General features: G+C 43.8%; 1 long non-coding RNA gene and 1 pseudogene across 1 annotated transcript; one reads left to right on the top strand and one right to left on the bottom strand.

The window, feature by feature from the left end:
- Positions 1-8,378: 8,378 nt before the first annotated feature.
- On the bottom strand, positions 8,379-12,624 carry LOC119311952. Its single transcript, XR_005151187.1, has 2 exons — positions 12,424-12,624; positions 8,379-9,835 (listed from the first exon to the last, which is right to left on the bottom strand). It is a non-coding gene; the product is annotated as an uncharacterized LOC119311952 (long non-coding RNA).
- A 344-nt stretch (positions 12,625-12,968) lies between these two features.
- Positions 12,969-24,021, top strand: LOC119306272 (annotated as a pseudogene).

The following is a 24,021-nucleotide window of genomic DNA, read 5'->3' as shown; positions in this document are numbered from 1 at the left end:
AGGATGAAAAGCTCAGGGCTTTGGGTGGACGGACGGGGGGCACCGGCGTGGGAGGGGAGCAGATTGATTCCTCTTCCTCTAGATTCTCCGCTTTTCTCGAGAGCCTTTTGATCGCCATGGCTGCCGCCTCCCGGTCTCGATCTCTCTCCCGTCGCCGTCTCCACCTGGATCACACTCGTGTACACGACACTGCGTAGAGTATTGGCCGCCGATCACGACGTCCCTGCAATGTAGACGTGGGGAGACGTGGCGGCGCCGGGCACGCACGTAGACGCGAAGGTGCGAGATCGGGGTCGGCGATATGAGTATGACTGGTCGACGGTCGTAACAAGGGGCGGTGACGGGTGCGGTGGCTCTCGTGTCTTCAGGTGGATGCCGCATGGCACAGTGCCAGTGGTCTGAATGATCGGTCACTGTTCGAGCAAGTTGATGAGAGTGGAGAATAATCTCTGCAATGGAATCCGACAATATCTGGAAGAAAAAGGACAGAGGATGGGATGACAGCCTTGAGAGGAAGAATGATGTGCTTTGCCCGCATTGTATGGCTGCGGTTGCATCGCGACGGACGAGGAAAAAAATTCAGGAAAAAAAGACAGACAAACGTTCACAATTTGTTCAGGAAAAAAAGACAGAAAACGGTTACAGCTTTTCTTCAGCCCAAACGTCAATCTAGAAATGGTGCCCATTCTCCAGTTCGGTCAGCGCTTGAACTCTTTCCTCTATTGGAATTACAGACCAATTCTTTTGCTTTCCTTTTGAAACCAGAGTATCTCTCCTCTGAAGTACTAAGCTCCCTAGGAATGAAGCCTTTTGGTGCATCAAGGTAGTTTTTCCATTCATGGTCCCACATGTTAGGGATCGGAGTGGATCGATAGTGGGCAGTTGTTGAGCCTATTCGCAGAAGAACGTGACGCTCCTACGCCGTTCGAGAGACAAGTCTTTAAATTCATTAATATTTTATTTAAAACTAATGACCGTTTTTGAAATTTGGGAACTTCTTTTCAAACCCAAGAACATTTTTTTTAATTCATGAACATTTTCTTTTGAGGGGAACATTTTGTGAAATTCGTAAACATTTTAAAATTCATGAAACATGTTTTTCAAATTGTAAACATCTTATAAATTCATGAACTTTTAATTTTTTAACATGTTTTTTTACATTTAACGTTTTATATTTTTTGGAACATTGTAAAGATCCTCTATACTTGTTTCAACTTTCCTTCCTCTTTGGTTTTTCCTTCGCCTCTCCAGATGACCGAGGCCCAAGAGGGGGACTAGCCAGCCAACAGAAGCGCGTACTAGGGCATGCCTGTTTGGTTTTAACCAACGAACTTAAAAATACCTCCCATATTTTATCCTAATTTTTTCATCACCGCCACTTCCTGGTCCGAGGAGAACATTGATTTAGCCCTTTTGCGGCACCCTGTCAGAGGGGGAGATTGATCTTCATCAACGTCTCATCATCCCTTGCTACTCCTATGACGAGACGGGGGTAGTCCACCCCCGGGGCTAAGGGTTTATACTGGTAGCTATGTGATCTCTCTCTCTCTCTCTCTCTCTCTCTCTCTCTCTCTCTCTCTCTCCTGTTGATCATGTAAGTTTTCGATCTTGATTGTGATCATGGGATTTGTTAGTGGAGTTGACTTTTGTGATGTATGTATCTCCCTCATATTATCTTTGTGTTGGATTGAATATTTTGGGAGCAATGAGATTACATGATTCATGTCTAGTATAATTCCTGGAGATGCCCGTAGTGACATTGGAGGTGACTCTATGGATAATATATTAGAATGATAGAGATCGTAAGGTGATTGTTTAGTATAATTTTCGGGGTTGTCTGAAGTGATATTGGGGTAGCCCTATGGATCATGATTAGAAAGACAAACTTAGAGGTGTACCTAGCCATTCCTACGCTATCACACCTTACTTTGATCCAATAAAAATAGAAACTTAGGAGTGGTTCTTTACTACACATTGTGAAGACATATCATGTGTTTTAAGTATGTTAATTATGTGAGAAATATCATTAGTTAAAGTATCAACCCTATGCCTTATTTTCAAGCATTGAGACACCATTTTACTCACTTTCACTATTGTTTACCTTGTTATCCTATTTTATTTCGATTTTTTATTACCATCCAATCTATCAATCTATCACCCAAATTATCACCCTCTTCATGGAATTAGTGCACCTACATAATTAAAAATTGTATTAAGTATGTTGGTTACACAAAAGACTACTTGTATTTTACTGTAGGGTTGTTTGAGAGGTATCAATTTCAAACTACGCCTGCCATGAATAGGTCATTCACTTAAGGAAAATTTGTTGCTGCCCTCCACTCCTCTATGCTTGGAGGTCCAACAGAGTCTAGAAGAATAGAAGTGTGTATTAGGCATCACAAGTTAACACGAGCACCTGTCGGAGAGTCGTTGTGGGTAGGCCTTGTAGCAGTAAATCTCATCTTAAGGTTAGGAGGAGAATTAGTTGAGAGGTTAAATTCCATTTAGGGACGAAAACCGGTGCAAAGAAAGTGAATCTGAGAGTACATACACGAGTGAATTGGGTTATGTGCGGGGCATGCATCGTACTTGGCCATGGGCCATGCCTACACATGCCAGCAAAGTAGGGATGTTAATGAAAAGGGAGGTCCATTTTGATGTATATGGTTTGATAGTCAATTCGATTTATGTAGGATGAAAATCGATGATACATTCCGAACACAAAACAACTAGCCATGGAAACACCGAATTGAACATCTTTCACCAAATAAACCAGGTATATCGGTCAACTCAATTTAGTTTGGTTCTTTGATTTTTGTTGTAAAAGTGCTCACCTCTAACCGTAATAGCCCGGAAAGAAAAACTTAACTCGATGACCGAGGAATGACAGAGTAAAGTGCGTCACCAGCTAGCAGTATTTATAGAGCATACAGAAGTGATGTGAGAACATCGACTTGTGTGTCGCTTTGTTATAGTGATTTGACCACATAACATGTCATTAGCACGTTGTGGGATCGCCAAAGAGGGGAGAGGCTACATCAGAACAATCAGGGATTTAGACAAAAGCAGTCCATCCAACGGTCGGTCTCACCGTGGTGGCAAGCTAGCATGCGAGGCATCCATAGAACAACATCATCGCGACAGATTTTGAGAAGAAGGGGTAGCGACGATGGATATCCTAGAAGACCACACCGTTCTAGTGTTTCCAAAGTTGCTAGCAGCACCAGCGCAATAAAGACGTCACCTGAGCACTATGACATAGAGATCTAAGAGATGGAGCTACCTGACGTCGGCCTGGAGATCTTGCCAAACATCGAGCACGTCCCAAAAGTGGCAGGCGAAGGGGTAGGAGAAAAATAGATGGTTTGTCATTTCAATGGTGTCATAACACATGGGATGGCCCGTATCGATAGTGTCGATGATCTTCTTACAAAGGAGGACATCCTCATGTGGACCCAGGCCTGAATCGCGAGCCACCCGAAGAAGAACACCCGAGATAGGGCGCGACTGAGCCACACGAAGTTGGCAAACGGGTTGACCTCACTGTCAAAGCGGACAACACAAAGGGAGAGGACACGACTCGCACAGCCTTACCCCTCAAGTAGTGGGTGAGGCGGCTTGCATCGGGGCAGCCAGTGTGCCGTACGGAGGCGATATTCATGAGCATGATATCACGCTCATGCTCCCTAGGGTGGTTTAGGCGAGGAACCAGGAGGGCATCGTAGCCTCTCATGACAACCGTTGCAATGGTGGCCTTGGGTTCCATGGCAACATGGGACTGTAGGGGAGCCACTGATTATGCCAGAACTCTACACGCCGATCATCCCCGAGGCTAACTGTCGTGATGGAGGTATACTAGGGGAGAGGGCCATGAGGGAGTCTAGTGTTCACTGATCTGGGGGAGCACCTGACGTCCCCAAGCGGCGTGTAGTCGAGCGACGAAACACCCATGACACCCAAAGAGATCTCCAGCTAGGTGTGAAGGCGATGGAGGTTCTTCCGAGGAGGCTTTGGTTCTGGATTGCAAGCGCCCGAACGCCAAGCCCACCTTCCTCCTTAAGATTGCACACGTGTTCCCATGCGACTAGGCATTGCGCTCCCGAGGCCTGCCTATTGTCGAGTGCCTTAATCACGATGGGGGGGGGGGTAGTACCATGGCCGTCATGCCATACGTGGGGAGGGTGTTGATCACTCATGTATTTTTTTCACTTCATGTTCTGAGACAATCTAATTTTTACCCTGTTCTGGTACTCTGCCTGAGGAGGTTGTAATTGTCGTGTTCGTCATCTCCATCGACCTTTGTTGCTCCCATGATTATGTGTGATTAATACAACCTCTGAAATATGTCTTTGTTGTTGGGCACACAGAGTATTACTCTAGCAAACAAAAAATTATATCACCATTCTAAGCGAGTGCATTAGAAGCGATCAACTTTTTTCATCGGTTCTAGGGAAAGACCGACGATCTTGCATGGAGGTTCCATGGAGAAACTCAAAATATAAAGAAGTATCGGTAATCTCTTCATGCTCGTTCGAAGTTTGAAGTATCTTTTGGCTAAAGAAAATCTCGCTTCCTAACATGGTTACCTCTTTATTTTATGGAGAAAGTACTTAGTTTATTTTGTACAAGAGCCCCTCGTATCTGAGAGAAAAGGGTCACATGATCCCGAGTTGATCTTACCTTGGCTCACACAACCAGGAACATGTTGTGAAGGTAGATCACGGGTTTACCACTAGATGCGTAGCCCCGCAGCAGAAGAAGAGCCAGACCAGCACATGGAGCAGTGTAGTTGTACTACCTCCTGCTCGTGATTCCCACGATCAGCTCCCCATAGATCCTACGGATGGTTCATCTAAGTGGCACATGTGCAACGCCTTTCAGGTATCCGGACGTGCAAGGAGGAACATCGAGCGACGGACTGCCAAATCCGATCGCACGACCTGGGTGTAGAAATGGTCAAGGCTAGGTCATTAGATGGTCTAATACTCTTTACGACAATGCTTATAATCGTCGCTAGGTGGTCTATGGTTCTGGATGTAGTTTTTATTATTTCTGGTGTTCGTCGACTACCATATTCAAGATGAATAGATTATAAGTTATACCGCAAAAAAGGGTACCGGCCCCACCACGAGGCCCATCAAGACTCTAAGCCTGTATTCCACTTGGATTCAAACCGAGCCCGATCGTCACTCGGATCCCATCTGAGTGGGCAATCAGAATCAATTCAAGTAGGTTCCTTTCCCTTAAGTGTGCAACCCATAGATTCACGCATATTTGGACATGATCAGAGCCTAGTGTGAGCAAAGTCACTATGACGAGCCTTGACAATGTTTGGTACACAACATTTCTTTTGCCTTGGATATAATAAGTTGTCAAGCTCAAGACGACACTTGTCATCATTATCAATGGCCTAGCCTATCTTCTAGAAAATACGATACAATCTACTTAACTGGGTTATTAACCTAAGTCGCATGCACATGATATCTGAGTATGATCATAACTCAAATCAACTGCAACTCCGTCATATACAATATAACACTTTTTCTCCTCTTGCTATGTGCTGCTGAATCGACTCCTGTCAATACACCATCAAAATAACTATCTCGACCACAATTACTAACATCGTATGACCGGCCACATTGATATCAACAACAAGGGCTACATCAGCCGCTACTCATCGGCAACAAATTTGATCGACAGTCAAGTCAGTATTTGCATTGTCACTAGCGTCGACATCACTTCTATTGTGAATGACCGCTGTCTGTTAAAGCTTATACGTGGCACGATGATGACGTAAACAGTGTGCATGTTAAGATAATGGGGCCGTAGGGATTGGCTGATTTTGCAAACTGATTGGTGATGTGGCCTAAAGCTGATGTGGACGGTGTGCATGGTGAGGGATTAGGTAGAAGTGGGGAGCAACTTTTTAAAAATGTTAGATGTGGAAGGGAATAGAGCGGAGACACGGAGAAGACACTAAAAGGGACGGAGTCACCGCCATAGTCCAGCCCATTAATTATGAGAGACGTAGTGGATGATGGCGAAGCGAAAAGGACAACAATTTAAAGCACAAGACTTCAATTTCAGTTTTAATCGCTTCCTTCACTCAATGTTACAAATACAAATGTTACGGGAGAGATAGAACTAATCTTTTTTTTTTCAAATAGAGATAGGACTAATCTAGACCTATATTGTTTTGCCTTGTACTTCAAGCCTCTCGCATGGTGGATCGCTCGGTTTATGCTTCTTTGGTTACTGAAATTAAATTCTTGTTGAGTCTTAGGCAGACTTGTATTACTCATGTGCCTCGTTGTCAAAATAAAGCGAGTGATAGACTAGCTAGTTTTGCTAGAGTAGAAGGTCGTACTATGACTTGGGTCGGTTCAGGCCCGGAGGATGTTTTGAAGTTAGTCCTTGATGATTGTAAGGACTTGGTGATTGAGCAATACAAGTATTCCCGCAAAAAAAGCCTCTCGCATGATGTATTCTTTGTATACCCTAATGAGGGTCACATCAATACGCCAAAAAATAAAAGGATTCTATAGTTTCTATATTTCGATCTTCTCTATCAAACAAAAAAAAAAGGTGCGCTGCTGCGAAAAGATCAAACCACTATGAGGTGCTTTTGGAAGCATCCTAGTAAGAACATTCACCACTGCGTCAAAGAGGAGGGGCGGCCATAAATTGAGTTGCTTTGATTAGTTGATGCAGCCGAATGCCAAAGCGTGGCTGGCAAGTTGCATTCCATATTGTCTGTTGCTGTTTGGGCTACTAGCAGTGCTCGATTTACTGCTTGATCAGTCGCATCATCGCACGCTCGTCCAACCAAATTTTAACTGAGATGAGAGGAGCGTGATAGACTTACTGGATCGACTAGGAGTAGATCAGTGGGATATTCTCTGTATTCAGGTGTTTACCTTCTTGTGGCTCGAGGACGTTTCGATGCCGGCCATGGTGACGGTGGCCGGTGGTTGTGGATATGGCGGTGATGGCAGAGAGTGCGTGAGCGGCGGCGGTGGAGTGGCTGGTGGCGCTTCCCGTCGCTTCAGTGCTTCCCTCTGGATCGGATAGGGTTAGGAGTGGGGAAACAGTGGTGGCGACGAACCTCATACCCTGTGCCCTGGTCCCCACCTCCTCTTTATAGCACTGCGCGACAGGGGCCCACCAGCCTTGCTTGGGCTGGACGCCCCCGATCAGGGCGTGGGTCAAGGGCCCAATGAGCCGTTGGGCCCATTGGAGGAGAGATCAATCTAACATTCTCCCCCTTGATCTCAACATATACTTTTAACTTTATACTTTGAAATAACTCTTTTCAAAGTACTCGTTCCATCACAGATTTGCATGTAGAGCATGTCTCATCATCACGGATCATTCCCGATAGAATCAACACCTACAACACACTCCTCTGTTTTGAAACAGATTCTTTAACCTTGGGCCCTTTTATTGTCCGGAAATCTTAGACTATACCATAAAACCCATGTCGACTGTGTGTTCTCCGAACACACTGGGCGGTAAGCCTTTAATAAGCAGATCTGCAAATACTTGTCTGTTGCTTTCATGCTCCAAGCATTTCAACATAATTCCGGACTTTCTCCTTAACAACGTATAACTTTGTGTCAATGTGTTTCGCACCACACTTGACTCGTTGTCATAGGAGCGAATTTCTTAATGGTTATTGTTGTTGTCAACCATTATCAACTCCGGGTACATGTTTCATTAACCTTTTTGCCTGTCCCTCTACCTCATATCATGTTGTACATTATCTTTACATCATATTAACGATAATTGATTCATTCTTTAGAGTTTTTTCACACAAAAACTCCAAGAGTGAAAGTCAGCGATAATTGTGGATTTCGCTGTATATTTCACGAGTCCTGTCTTTATACTCACAATCTTTTGAGAGCACTTATTTCTTTCAGCATGAGGCCGATATCCTTGACTCCATTCCAGTGATCTATATCTGGACTGGACATTACCAAAACAACCCGGTTACGTGAACTGTGTCACGGTAATGTTATATTTTTGCATTCATTAAGCTTCCAACAGCTGAAGCATATGGTACCATATTCATCTGGTCTATTTCGTATTGACTTTTGGAACACTAAAGTTCCCAAAATCATTACCCTTTACTATAAGAACAGGTGTAGGTTTTCTCGCATGCATACTTTAGAAACTTTCCTTAGCATGCCAATGCGACACTCCTAATACCCCCTTTATTCTTTTCTCGGTGAATCTCGATCCTTATAACGAGAGACATTCTTTTGAACTTTGAGGACAAGAACTTCTTTTCCTCCTGCAGTCGAATTAACATCACTACTAACAAGCAGAATGTTATCCGCATGTACAAGATATAGGAAATGAAATTCCCATTCTATAACTTTATACAAACACAATTGTCCTCTTATTTTCTTTAACCCAAAACAACATTTGATTGCTTTAGTCCATAAAAGACTTCTTCAGGCAGTATCCCTTGTGTTCTTTACTTTCATCTGATGTAACTCATATCATAATATCTTTCATCTGATGTAACTCAGATCATGATGTGCTACCAACACTCATTGTAATCTATTCAGTGTAAAATGCGCAAAAACCTTTCGATTTTAGTCGTGTTTTACACCTTTACATATTTCCTTTGGAGTCACATTGACCTTGTAGACTCTTTACAGCCTACTGTTTTGGCTCCATTGAAAATTACTCATGAGTCCCGAACATCGTCAGAATTCATCAATTTCATTTCATCTCACATAGTCTCTTATCATTTAGATAAGCAGACACTTCTCAAAACTCGATTGAGCGCTTTAAATGAGGTGGGATCAACCTCCATTTGAATTTCACTAACATAGACTTTATAGTAATCAGAAGTATCTGATTTTCTCATTCCTTGAGACCATCTGTGTCTCAGGTACTGGCACTTCTTTCATATGGGGTTGTTGTTGCTCTGTCATTGCCAAGAGGCAAATTAATTATATAGTCTTTCACTTCCAAGAGGCAATAGGTTTTACAGGGACCTTTATCACAAGATCCATGTTTAATCATTCCTCTTTTATAGAGCTAACAACGGATGTTGTATAGGTCATACAACATGCTCCCTCAGATACAATCTATTTGAGTCTTAGGTATCTTCATACCATGCTCCCCCAGATTACTCCATCTTCAATAAGAATGGCGTATCTTTAAACTTTATTATTTGGGTTTATTCTGTTAAAACTTTCTTCTTTATGGCACTTTAAGCACCATCTTAGTATTCCTTAGTTTTCTTTCCTTAAGGGGTATTATTATGATCATCGTACTCCCCCAGACGATCACATTTTTCATTAATGAATATCTCATATTTCTTTCTCCCGCTCGAAATGTGGCAAGAACTTTTCTGCCACAATTTCGAAAGACCATTCACAACTCTTGTGAATAGAGGAAACTTTGAGTATCTACTTCATTTATCTGATTACTTCATATGTAATGAAGTTATCTGTTAGCTGGTATGAGAGTACTTTTCCCTTATTCCATTTCAGAAACTCAACAAAGTTCTTTATCATTAGTACTTTTGCAAGTCACACTTGCATATCATTCTTATCTTTAGGTTCGTCTGTAACTTTTATTCTCTTCGGAGTTATTGAGTGCTTAATGACCGTTACACATAAGATGTATGGTCGATACTAGGAAAGCATAATAGCTACTCCATACTTTTCTCCCAGAGTGGGACACAAATCACATGAGTCATCATGTCTTTCTCCTGTCATACAGGATAAGTCTGAGAAAATTTCTGCCGCCATACGGGTTACGCAGGGATTTTCCCAGACTTTTCCTGCCATGCGGGTTTTATCATAATCATCTTTTCCTGCAATGCGGGTAATTCCATGTAAGGGACATAAATGCTAGAATTGGCTCTTTTGACTACATATTCAATCATCAAATTTATAAATAAATCCTAATGCTCTTTGACACATATGCTTGATTCGACGTTGGTCAAATTAAACACGCATGTTGCTTGTTTCATCTCAAATCATGTTGACTGGAAAATCTTCTTCGTATAGAATACATAAAAGACATTCGTCAACCAAGACTCTCAATGATCTATCTGTTTTCTTCTCTTGGATTAATATCCAAAAATTCTTTTCTTTTGAAGCCATTCTTTAGAGAGAATATACTCCCTCACGTTATGACCTTTCCTAGTCATCTTTCGGGTCACAATTACCCAGCCATTCACTTTCACGAATGAAAGCATGAATAACTTTTAGTCTGAGAAACATAGCCAATAATCAACAATAACGAGCATAAAAATAACCCTACATTGGTCTGGTTAAAAAATATGCACATTAAACTTTTGTAAAACTTTCTTTTATATTCTAAATCACTGTTGTGACAGAATTAGAATAAACATCACCTTTTTACATTAATTCCACATCACCGTTGGGCAGAAATGGAAAAAACGCATATAACTCATAAATAATATGATGATAAAATTTCTACTAAGTAACTTTGCTAAGAAAATAATCATCATTATCAACTTTATTGCAGCGGAAACCTAGCAATATAAATTTCTCAATCTTTATCAAATTCTCTGAAAATTGGTCATTGACACAAAATTTATCAGAGATTTGAACTTTTAACTATAAGACTCATTGAATTATAATATTTTCATCTTCGACGTTAGTCAGAAAATAACAATACCATAATTAAACTTTAATCAAATATCTTTCTACTGTTATAGCAGAGGCTATCTGAATTTGATTTCACCCACAAGTGAAAAAAAAACTCCTCTCAAAAACCGTTCTTCCAATTAAATTTTCCTGTTGGTCCCAATTTAATTGGAGAATAAAACTTTTACTTTTATTCAGCAGCATCACTGTATACTTTTCTACTCTCTAAACAAATTATCCCATTGGTTCAAATTTGAGTAGAGGAGTAACAATTTAAACTTTTACTTTAGTTCTATTCACTTTTAAAAGAGCACTTTTATTTTCAATAATAATACATGATCATGTTATTAACAACGTTGGTCATAAAAATAACATAATCATAATTACTTTAATATGCTCTTTAAATACTTAATTCTATCTAAACTTTTATTTTCTTTGTAAAAGAGTACTATTAATTATTTACGCAGCGGAAAATCATGAATAAAAATTCACGAACTTTTGCTCTTTACAGAAACTGTTCTTTGACCGAATAAAAATTCATGAACTTTATTATTTTCTATATAAAATTCATGGACATTTTCATTTCATAAACTTGTATTTTACTTTTCAGAATATTTCTATTTTCTGAACAATCAAAATTATCAGAAACTTTTTATTTTACTTTTTAGAGACTTTTTTCTTTTCGATTTTCTGTACTGAAAGAAAATAATAATAAAAAAATAGTTGCAGGGGAGCCCAGCGCGTGCGGCCGCGGCCTCGGCCCAGCACCCCGCACGCGTGCCCGCGGCGGCTGGCGACGGCGCAGCGGCGGCTGCCCCATGCCTCCACTTTCAGCCCATTCAGGCCCAGCGCGAGCTAGGGTTTGCTCGGGCCGTCGGATCAGATCGGACGGCTATGCGCGATGTTCGGTCGAACAAAACCGCCGCCCCGATCGATCCGATCCTACCCTAGCCAGTTTTCCCCCACGCGCCGTTCTCTCCTCCTCGTCTCTGTCCCGCAGCGGCGAAACGGGGGCAGCGCCCCGGCCGCCCACGACGGCGTGGACCGGCCACCGCACCGTGCCCGGTCGCCGGCGACGGCGACGAGCGGCACCGGGCCGCGCTGGCCTCTTCTCTTTCTTACCTCCTTCAAGTTCTCCCTTGTCCAACAACAGAGAGCGAGAGAGAGAGAGAGCAGAGAGGCGCAGCGGCTTTCCTGATGCGGCGGGTTGGGGCCACGCCGGCCGCCGGCGACGGCGTCGAGCCGCGCCGCGCGAGCCTGCGTTTCCTTTTGGCCCTCCCCCTTCTTTCCTCCTCCTGTGACAGAGAGGGCGAGAGAGAGGCGCGACCGAGCCCTCTGGTCTCCTACGCGCCCGCTCCTCCTCTGCTCCGCTTGGAGGCGACGACCGTGGCGCCGTTGCCATCCCCTTCGCCGGCTGCGCGTTCGCCTTGCCGTGAGCGCGTCGCCGTCGAACGGTTTGGCCGCGGTGCCCTTTGCCCCGGTCGGGGTAGAGTTCTTCTTCCCGAAACCTCGGCATGCCGATGCGAGTCGGAATCGAGAGGAACGGCGCGGCCGTTGCGGTGGCGCAACTTTTCCGACGAGGAGTTTTTTTTTTCTTTCCCTCTTTCTGCTTCGATTCGAGATCAAAATCATATCTGTGATCGTTTTCTTTTCTCTTTTGATTCGTTTCCGAATCTTTCTTTCCCAACTTGATCTAATCACTAGACAGGCTCTAGATACCATTGATAGACTTACTGGATCGACTAGGAGTAGATCAGTGGGATATTCTCTGTATTCAGGTGTTTACCTTCTTGTGGCTCGAGGACGTTCCGATGCCGGCCATGGTGACGGTGGCCGGTGGTTGTGGATACGGCGGTGATGGCAGAGAGTGCGTGAGCGGCGGCGGTGGAGTGGCTGGTGGCGCTTCCCGTCGCTTCAGTGCTTCCCTCTGGATCGGATAGGGTTAGGAGTGGGGAAACAGTGGTAGCGACGAACCTCATACCCTGTGCCCTGGTCCTCACCTCCTCTTTATAGCACTGCGCGACAGGGGCCCACCAGCCTTGCTTGGGCTGGACGCCCCCGATCAGGGCGTGGGTCAAGGGCCCAATGAGCCGTTGGGCCCATTGAAGGAGAGATCAATCTAACATAACGTTCCTCGTGCATAAGCATCAAAACATGGTTGCTCGCACCAATGTCTGATGCTTGGCGGCCACGCTTAACCGGTCACCACCAAACCACCACTGGACTGGAGATTTTTAATAAATACAGTACGTTTCATGTCCCCTGCTTCCTCACGAATTTACTCCAGCGTCCAGTCCTCAGCTGAAGCTAGTAAAGCTGACTGACAAAAATATGCAGAACCCGAGCGTAGACGAGCAGCCTCTGCTCGTGGAGCGGGACGAGAATGTGGCCGCGTCGGAGGCGAAGCGACTGCTGCGGCTGGCGGGGCCGCTGGTTGCAAGTGGCCTCCTCCAGTGCGCGCTGCAGCTGGTGTCCGTGATGTTCGTGGGACACCTCGGCGAGCTTCACCTCGCCGGCGCGTCGCTCGCCACCTCCCTCGCTAACGTCACCGGCTTCAGCTTGTTGGCTGGCATGGCGAGCGCGCTGGACACGCTGTGCGGGCAGGCGTTCGGCGCGCGGCAGTACCACCTCCTGGGCGTCTACAAGCAACGGGCGATGCTGGTGCTCGCGCTGGCCTGCGTCCCCATCGCCCTCGTCTGGACCAACACCACCCGGATCCTCCTGTTCCTCGGCCAGGACCAGGCCATCGCCGCCGAGGCCGGCGCCTACGCGCGGTGGCTCATCCCGTCCCTCGTCCCGTACGTCCCTCTCACGTGCCACATCCGGTTTCTGCAGACGCAGAGCATCGTCGTGCCGGTCATGGCCAGCTCCGCCGTCACGTCGCTGAGCCACGTCCTCGTGTGCTGGGCGCTGGTGCACAAGGCGGGCATGGGGAGCAAAGGCGCGACGCTGGCCAGGGCCGTCTTCGGTGGTCGTTTGAATTGCTTGTGCTGCTCTCCGGTCCGCTGCCTAACCCTAAGCTCGAAACCTCAGTATTGTCCATATGGTAATATATATCCAGAAAACCTTTGCACGCACGAGGTGCAATTTCCACAAATTTTTGCCCTTTCATTCTTTCTAAGTCGTTGATTAATTATTGAATCTTGCAGTTTCAATACCGGCGCTCTCATGTTCATGGTGCCATCTGGTCTCTGCACAGCCATAAGGTATCGTATTCGCATCGTATTGTACCCCGAAACGAAATTCACAAACAAAATGTGGAATAGCATGCTGATTAATTATTCTCTTTGCTTTTCCCCGTCCGCATATACATACATACATACATCTATATCTATATTTTTATATTATACTATATAGTGTACCAGTTTTGAAATTTTGAATCTCATGATCAGGAAGCAATCTGAACCATTGATATGGTCCATCCAATGGTTGGAAATGCTCGGATTCGCTGCTACAGTACCAGTGAAGCTACTGTTGTTCTCCGGAACCATCGACAGATAACCAATGCTAGCCAAGCTACTGTTGTTCTCTAGAACCATCCACATATGTCAATGCTGGAAAAATCCACATGCTTGCTGCTGTTGTCGTCCATCCGTACACGTAGCTGGCTGTCTCAGCCGCCTTGGCAGCCGGTCCATAAGCATCGGTAACGCACGTATCGCGTCATCGCAGAGGGATGAGCTGGCTGTTTTGCAATGCACCAATCGGGCGAGGGAAGCCAATGCGTGCATTTGCACGTACATGTATACTAGTACAATACAATACACGCGTTTCCAATGAACTTGGTGCCGGTAGGCCTCAGGCAGCGAAGCTGGCGACCAGACTGGTCGTATGCCTGGCCCTGCTGGAAGGCTCGGTGATCTCTGTCACAATGATTCTGCTACGCAGATTCTGGGGTTACGTGTACAGCAACGAGGAGGAAGTCGTGGCATACATCGCCAGGATGATACCTGTTCTCGCCATGTCTTTCTTCATGGACGGAATCCATACTTCTCTTGCTGGTACGGCCGGGCCGGCATACTACTACTTATGTAGTACTCCCTCCGTTCCTAAATACTCCCTCCATTTCTAAATATAAGTCTTTCTAGAGATTTCAATATGAACTACATACGGAAGAGTATAAGGCTTTATAGAGATTCCACTAGGTAGACTACATACGGAGCAAAATGAATGCATCTATATACATCCATATGCGGTTTATAGTGGAATCTCTGCAAAGACTTACATTTAGGAATGAAGGGGGTACAAAATTAAAAGAAATCTAGACATATGATGGCAGCATGCATGATCTTTGTCTCAACATTAATTAATTTCAGGTGTGCTAACTGGATGTGGTGAGCAGAAGATAGGCGCGCGTGTCAATCTCGTCGCCTTCTACTTAGCAGGCATCCCCTTGGCCGTGCAACTTGCATTTGCCCTGCATTTCAACAGGATGGTACGTAGTATTCCTTTAATATAGATTCACTCATTTTACTCCACTCTAAAAAGACTTACATTTGGGAACGGAGGGAGTATAAGTCTTACTAGCGTATCCTATCACTGGCCATGTAAATGAATATGCATCAACAGCCCCAATTGTTGCGCTTCTGCTTCCAACAGGGGCTTTGGCTCGGTATCGTTTGCGGCAGCCTCATCAAGCTTCTGTTGCTCATGTGGATCGTACTTTCTATAAACTAGGAGAAGGAGGTACGAACCCGAGATTTGGATATACTGAAGGAAATATGCCCTATAGGCAATAATAAAGTTATTATCTATTTCCTTATTTCATGATAAATGTTTATTATTCATGCTAGAATTGTATTAACCGGAAACATGATACATGTGTGAATACATAGACAAACATAGTGTCACTAGTATGCCTCTACTTGACTAGCTCACTAATCAAAGATGGTTATGTTTCCTAACCATAGACATGTGTTGTCATTTGATTAATGGGATCACGTCATTAGAAGAATGATGTGATTGACATGACCCATTCCGTTAGCCTAGCACTTGATCGTTTAGTATATTGCTATTGTTTTCTTCATGACTTATACATGTTTCTGTAACTATGAGATTATGCAACTCCCATTTACCGGAGGAACACTTTGGGTGCTACCAAACGTCACAACGTAACTGGGTGATTATAAAGGAGTACTACAGGTGTCTTCAATGGTACATGTTGGGTTGGCGTATTTCAAGATTAGGTTTTGTCACTCCGATTGTCGGAGAGGTATCTCTGGGCCCTCTCGGTAATGCACATCACTATAAGCCTTGCAAGTATTGCAACTAATGAGTTAGTTATGAGATGATGTATTACGTAACGAGTAAAGAGACTTGCCGGTAACGAGATTGAACTAGGTATTGGATACCGATGATCGAATCTCGGGCAAGTAACATACCGATGACAAAGGGAATAAAGTATGTTGTTATGCGGTTTGACCGATAAAGATCTTCGTAGAATATGTAGGAGCCAATATGGGCATCCAGGTTCCGCTATTGGTTATTGACCAAGAATAGTTCTAGGTCATGTCTACATAGTTCTCGAACCCATAGGGTCCGCACGCTTAAGGTTTCGATGACAGTTTTATTATGAGTTTATGAGTTTTGATGTACCGAAGGAGTTCGGAGTCCCGGATGAGATCGGGGACATGACGAGGAGTTTCGAAATGGTCGAGATGTAAAGATTGATATATTGGACGACTATATTCGGAGTTCGTAAAGGTTCCGAGTGATTCGGGTATTTTTCGGAGTACCGGAGAGTTACGGGAATTCGCCGGGGAGTATATGGGCCTTATTGGGCCATACGGGAATAGAGGAGAGAGGCCGAAAGGAAGGAGGCGCGCAGCCCCCCTCTGGTCCGAATTGGACAAGGGGTGCGGCCCCCTTTTCCTTCCTCCTCTCCCCCTCTTTCCCCCTTCTCCTACTCCAACAAGGAAGGAGGGAGTCCTACTCCCGGTGGGAGTAGGACTGCCCTTGGCGCGCCCCCTCCTAGGGCCGGCCTTCTTCCCCCCTTGCTCCTTTATATACGGGGGCAGGGGGGCACCTCCAGGCACGACAACACAAGTTGATCTATGGATCGTTCCTTAGCCGTGTGCGATGCCCCCCTCCACCATATTCCACCTCGGTCATATCGTCGCGGAGTTTAGGCGAAGCCCTGCGCCGGTAGAATATCATCATCGTCACCACGCCGCCGTGCTGACGGAACTCATCCCCGACACTTTGCTGGATCGGAGTCCGGAGATCGTCATCGAGCTGAACGTGTGCTGAACTCGGAGGTGCCGTACGTTCGGTACTTGGATCGGTCGGATCGTGAAGACGTACGACTACATCAACCGCGTTGTCATAATGCTTCCACTTACGGTCTACGAGGGTACGTGGACAACACTCTCCCCTCTCGTTGCTATGCCATCACCATGATCTTGCGTGTACGTAGGAATTTTTTTGAAATTACTACGTTCCCCAGCAGTGGTATCAGAGCCAGGTTTTATGCGTAGATGTCATATGCACGAGTAGAACACAAGTGACTTGTGGGCGATACAAGTCATACTGCTTACTAGCATGTCATACTTTGGCTCAGCGGTATTGTTGGATGAAGCGGCCCGGACCGAAATTATGCGTACGCTTACGCGAGACTGGTTTTACCGCCGTGCTTTGCACACAGGTGACTAGCGGGTGTCAGTTTCTCCAACTTTAGTTGAACCGAGTGTGGCTACGCCCGATCCTTGCGAAGGTTAAAACAACACTAACTTGACGAACTATCATTGTGGTTTTGATGCGTAGGTAAGAACGGTTCTTGCTAAGCCCGTAGCAGCCACGTAAAAATTTGCAACAACAAAGTAGAGGACGTCTAACTTGTTTTTGCAGGGCATGTTGTGATGTGATATGGTCAAGACGTGATGAGATATAAGTTATTGTATGAGATGATCATGTTTTGTTGAAGTTATCGGCAACTGGCAGAAGCCCTATGGTTGTCTCTTTGTTGCATAAGATGCAAGTGCCAAATAATTGCTTTACTTTATCGCTATGCGATAGCAATAGTTGCAAGAGCAATAGTTGGCGAGACGACCATGTGACGACACATTGATATAGATCAAAATGATGAAGATCATGGTGTCATGCCGGTAACGACAGAGATCATGACAGTACTTTGGAGATGGAGATCAAAAGGCGCAAGATGATCATGGCCATATCATGTCACATATTTTGATTGCATATGATGTTTATCTGTTATACATCTTATTCTGTTTTGTTTGACAGTAGCATTATAAGATGATCTCTCACTAATTATCAAGAAATGTTCTCCCTGAGTATGCACCGTTGCGAAAGTTCTTCGTGCTGAGACACCACGTGATGATCGGGTGTGATAGGCTCTACGTTCAAAAACAACGGGTGCAAAACAGTTGCACACGCGGAATACTCAGGTTAAACTTGACGAGCCTAGCATATACAGATATGGCCTCGGAACATGGAGACCGAAAGGTCGAGCGTGAATCATATAGTAGATATGATCAACATATTGATGTTCACCGTTGAAACTACTCCATCTCACGTGATGATCGGACATGGTGTAGTTGATATGGATCACGTAATCACTTAGAGGATTAGAGGGATATCTTTCTAAGTGGGAGTTCTTAAGTAATATGATTAATTGAACTTTAATTTATCATGAACTTAGTCCTGGTAGTATTTTGCAAATTATGCTGTAGATCAATAGCTTGCGTTGTTGCTTTCATATGTTTATTTTGATATGTTCCTAGAGAAAATTGTGTTGAAAGATGTTAGTAGCAATGATGCGGATTGGATCCGTGATCTGAGGTTTATCCTCATTGCTGCACAGAAGAATTATGTCCTTGATGCACCGCTAGGTGACAGACATATTGCAGGAGCAAGATGCAGACGTTATGAACGTTTGGCTAGCTCAATATGATGACTACTTGGTAGTTTAGTGCACCATGTTTAACGGCTTAGAATCGGGACTTCAAAGACGTTTTGAACGTCATGGACCATATGAGATGTTCCAGGAGTTGAAGTTAATATTTCAAGCAAATACCCGAGTTGAGAGATATGAAATCTCCAACAAGTTCTATAGCTAAAAGATGGAGGAGAATCGCTCAACTAGTGAGCACGTGCTCAGATTGTCTGGGTACTACAATCGCTTGAATCAAGTGGAAGTTAATCTTCCAGATAAGATAGTGATTGACAGAATTCTCTAGTCACCATCACCAAGTTAGTAGAACTTTGTGATGAACTATAGTATGCAAGGGATGACGAAAACGATTCCCGAGCTCTTCGTGATGCTGAAATCGACGAAGGTAGAAATCAAGAAAAGAGCATCAAGTGTTGATGATTGAGAAGACCACTAGTTTCAAGAAAAGAGCAAAGGGAAAGAAAGGGAACTTCAAGCAGAATGGCAAGCAAGTTGTCACTCTCGCAAAGAAGACCAAAGCTGGACCAAAGCCTGAAACTGAGTGCTTACACTACAAAGGAAATGGTCACTGGGAATGGAAATACCCTGAACATTTGGTGGATAAGAAGGATGGCGAAGTGAACAAGGGCATATTTGATATACAGGTTATTGATGTGTGCCTTACTAGTGTTTATAGTAGCCCCTGAGTATTTGATACTTGTTCAGTTGCTAAGATTAGTAACTCGAAACAGGAGTTATATAAACAGAGACTAGTTGAAGGGGAAGTGACGATGAATGTTGGAAGTGGTTCCAAGATTGATATGATCATCATCGCACACTCCCTATACTTTCGGGATTAGTGTTGAACCTAAATAAATGTTATTTGGTATTTGCGTTGAGCATGAATATGATTTGATCATGTTTATTGCAATACGGTTATTCATTTAAAATCAGAGAATAATTGTTGTTCTGTTTAAATGAATAAAACCTTTGATGGTCATACACCCAATGAAAATAGTTTGTTGGATCTCAATCGTAGTGATACACATATTCATAATATTGATGCCAAAAAATGCAAAGTTGATAATGATAGTGCAACTTATTTGTGGCACTGCCGTTTGGGTCATATTGGTGTAAAGCGCATGAAGAAACTCCATAAAGATGGATTTTCGGAATCACTTGGTTATGAATCATTTGATGCTTGCGAACCGTGCCTTTTGGGCAAGATGACTAAAAACTCCGTTATCCCGAACAATGGAACAAGCTACTGACTTATTGGAAATAATGCATACCGATGTATGCGATCCAATGAGTGTTGATGCTCGTGGCAAGTATCGTTATTTTCTGACCTTCACAAAATGATTTGAGCAGATATGGGTATATCTACTTGATGAAACATAAGTCTGAAATAGTTGAAAGGTTCAAAGAATTTCAGAGTGAAGTGGAAAAATCATCATAACAAGAAAATAAAGTTTCCGCGATCTGATCGCGGAGATGAATATTTGAGTTACGAGTTTGGTCTTCAATTAAAACAATGTGGAATAGTTTCACAGCTCACGCCACCTGGAACACCACAACGTTATGGTGTGTCCGAACATCGTAACCGCACTTTATTGGATATGGTGCGATCTATGATGTCTCTTACTGATTTACCATTATTGTTTTGGGGTTATGCATTAGAGACAGCCGCATTCACGTTAAAAGGGCACCATCTAAATCCGTTGAGACGACATCGTATAAACTATGGTTTTGCAGTAAACCTAAGCTATCGTTTCTTAAAGTTTGGAGTTGCGATACTTATATGAAAAAGGTTTTCAACCTGATAAGCTCGAGCCCAAATCGGAGAAGTGCGTCTTCATAGAATACCCAAAGGAAATTGTTGGGTACTCCTTCTATCACAGATCTGAAGGCAAAACATTCGTTACTAAGAATGGATCCTTTCTAGAGAAGGAGTTTCTCTCGAAAGAAGTGAGTGGGAGGAAAGTAGAACTTGATGTGGTAATTGTACCTGCTCCCTTATTTGAAAGTAGTTCATCACAGAAATCTGTTCCTGTGACTACTACACCAATTAGTGAGGAAGTTAATGATGATGATCATGAAACTTCAGATTAAGTTACTACAGAACCTCGTAAGTCTTCTAGAGTAAGATCCGCACCAGAGTATACGGTAATCCTGTTCTGGAAGTTATGTTACTAGACCATGACGAACCTACGAACTATGAAGAAGCGATGGTGATTCTGCAAAATGGCTTGAGGCCATGAGATCTGAGATAAGATCCATGTATGAAAACAAAGTATGGACTTTGATTGATTTGCGCAATGATCGGTGAGACATTGAGATTAAATGGATCTTCAAGAGGAAGACGAACGCTGATAGTATTACTATCTTCAAAGCTCGACTTGTCACAAAAAGGTTTTTGACAAGTTCAAGGTGTTGACTACAATGAGATTTTCTCAACAGTAGCGATGCTTGAGTCTGTCCGAATCATGATAGCAATTGCCACAATTTATGAAATCTGGCAAATGGATGTCAAAACCGCATTCCTTAATGGTTTTCTTAAAGAAGAGTTGTATATGATGCAACCAGAAGGTTTTGTTAATCATAAAGGTGCTAACAAAATGTGCAAGCTCCAAAGATCCATCTATGGACTGGTGCAAGCATCTCGGAGTTGGAATATACGCTTTGATGAGTTGATCAAAGCATATGGTTTTATACAGACTTTTGAAGAAGCTTGTATTTACAAGAAAATGAGTGGGAGCTCTGTAGCATTTCTAATATTATATGTGGATGACATATTGTTAATTAGAAATTATATGGAAATTCTGGATAGCATGAAAGGATACTTGAATAAGAGTTTTTCAAAGCAAGACCTCGGTGAAGCTGCTTACACATTGAGCATCAATATCTATATAGATAGATCAAGACGCTTGATAAGATTTTTCAATGAGTACATACCTTGATAAAATTTTGAAAATAGTTCAAAATAGAACAGTCAAAGAAGGAGTTCTTGCCTGTGATGCAAAGGTGTGAATTTGAGTAAGACTCAAGATCCGACCATGGCAGAAAATAGAAAGCGAATGAAAAGTCATTCCCTATGCCTCAGTCATAGGTTCTATAAAGTATGCTATGCTGCGAACCAGACCTATTGTATACCTTGCTCTGAGTTTGACAAAGGAATACAATTTTGATCTAAGAGTAGATCACTGGACAGCGGTCAAGAATATCCTTAGTGAGGACTAAGGAAATATTTCTCGATTATGGAGGTGATAAAAGAGCCCGTAGTAAAGAGTTACATCGGTGTAAGCTTTTACACCGATCCAGATGACTCTAAGTCTCAATCTGGATACATATTGAAAGTGGGAGCAATTAGCTAGAGTAGCTCCATGCAGAGCATTATGGACATAGAATATTTTGCAAAATACATACGGCTCTGAATATGACAGATCCGTTGACTAAACTTCTCTCACAAGCAAAACATGATCATACCTTAGTACTCTTTGGGTGTTAATCACATAGCAATGTGAACTAGATTATTGACTCTAGTAAACCCTTTGGGTGTTGATCACGTGATGATGTGAACTATGGGTATTAATCACATGCAGATGTGAATATTGGTGTTAAATCACATGGCGATGTGAACTAGATTATTGACTCTAGTGCAAGTGGGAGACTGAAGGAAATATGCCCTAGAGGCAATAATAAAGTTATTATTTATTTCCTTATTTCATGATAAATGTTTATTATTCATGCTAGAATTGTATTAACCGGAAACATGATACATGTGTGAATACATAGACAAACATAGTGTCACTAGTATGCCTCTACTTGACTAGCTCACTAATCAAAGATGGTTATGTTTCCTAACCATAGATATGTGTTGTCATTTGATTAATGGGATCACGTCATTAGAAGAATGATGTGATTGACATGACCCATTCCGTTAGCCTAGCACTTGATCGTTTAGTATATTGCTATTGCTTTCTTCATGACTTATACATGTTCCTGTAACTATGAGATTATGCAACTCCCATTTACCAGAGGAACACTTTGGGTGCTACCAAACGTCACAACGTAACTGGGTGATTATAAAGGAATACTACAGGTGTCTCCAATGGTACATGTTGGGTTGGCGTATTTCGAGATTAGGTTTTGTCACTCCGATTGTCGGAGAGGTATCTCTGGGCCCTCTCGGTAATGCACATCACTATAAGCCTTGCAAGCATTGTAACTAATGAGTTAGTTGTGAGATGATGTATTATGTAACGAGTAAAGAGACTTGCCGGTAACAAGATTGAACTAGGTATTGGATACCGATGATCGAATCTCGGGCAAGTAACATACCGATGACAAAGGGAATAAAGCATGTTGTTATGCGGTTTGACCGATAAAGATCTTCGTAGAATATGTAGGAGCCAATATGGGCATCCAGGTTCCGCTATTGGTTATTGACCAAGAATAGTTCTAGGTCATGTCTACATAGTTCTCGAACCCGTAGGGTCCGCACGCTTAAGGTTTCGATGACAGTTTTATTATGAGTTTATGAGTTTTGATGTACCGAAGGAGTTCGGAGTCCCGGATGAGATCGGGGACATGACGAGGAGTCTCGAAATGGTCGAGACGTAAAGATCGATATATTGGACGACTATATTCGGAGTTCGTAAAGGTTCCGAGTGATTCGGGTATTTTTCGGAGTACCGGAGAGTTACGGGAATTCGCCGGGGAGTATATGGGCCTTATTGGGCCATACGGGAATAGAGGAGAGAGGCCGAAAGGAAGGAGGCGCGCAGCCCCCCTCTGGTCCGAATTGGACAAGGGGTGCGGCCCCCTTTTCCTTCCTCCTCTCCCCCTCTTTCCCCCTTCTCCTACTCCAACAAGGAAGGAGGGAGTCCTACTCCCGGCGCGCCCCCTCCTAGGGCCGGCCTTCTCCCCCCTTGCTCCTTTATATACGGGGGCAGGGGGGCACCTCCAGGCACGACAACACAAGTTGATATATGGATCGTTCCTTAGCCGTGTGCGGTGCCCCCCTCCACCATATTCCACCTCGGTCATATCGTCGCGGAGTTTAGGCGAAGCCCTGCACCGGTAGAATATCATCATCGTCACCACGCCGTCGTGCTAACGGAACTCATCCCCGACACTTTGCTGGATCGGAATTCGGGGATCGTCATCGAGCTGAACGTGTGCTGAACTCGGAGGTGCCGTACGTTCGGTACTTGGATCGGTCGGATCGTGAAGACGTACGACTACATCAACCGCGTTGTCATAATGCTTCCGCTTACGGTCTACGAGGGTACGTGGACAACACTCTCCCCTCTCGTTGCTATGCCATCACCATGATCTTGCGTGTACGTAGGAATTTTTTTGAAATTACTACGTTCCCCAGCATATACTGTATTATTTTTCTTTCTCGGGACAGCAATATATTGTTTTTCTATTCGATTCCAGGCAATCAAGGTAAAAGACATGGTGTTAGGATCTTCTCTTCCGGTTGCATGA

The sequence above is a fragment of the Triticum dicoccoides genome, chromosome 5B (assembly GCF_002162155.2).
Source record: "Triticum dicoccoides isolate Atlit2015 ecotype Zavitan chromosome 5B, WEW_v2.0, whole genome shotgun sequence".
In the NCBI taxonomy this organism is placed as follows: Eukaryota; Viridiplantae; Streptophyta; class Magnoliopsida; order Poales; family Poaceae; genus Triticum; species Triticum dicoccoides.
The sequence above is the reverse complement of the archived record's forward strand: the minus strand, read 5'-3'. Positions and strand labels throughout refer to the sequence as shown.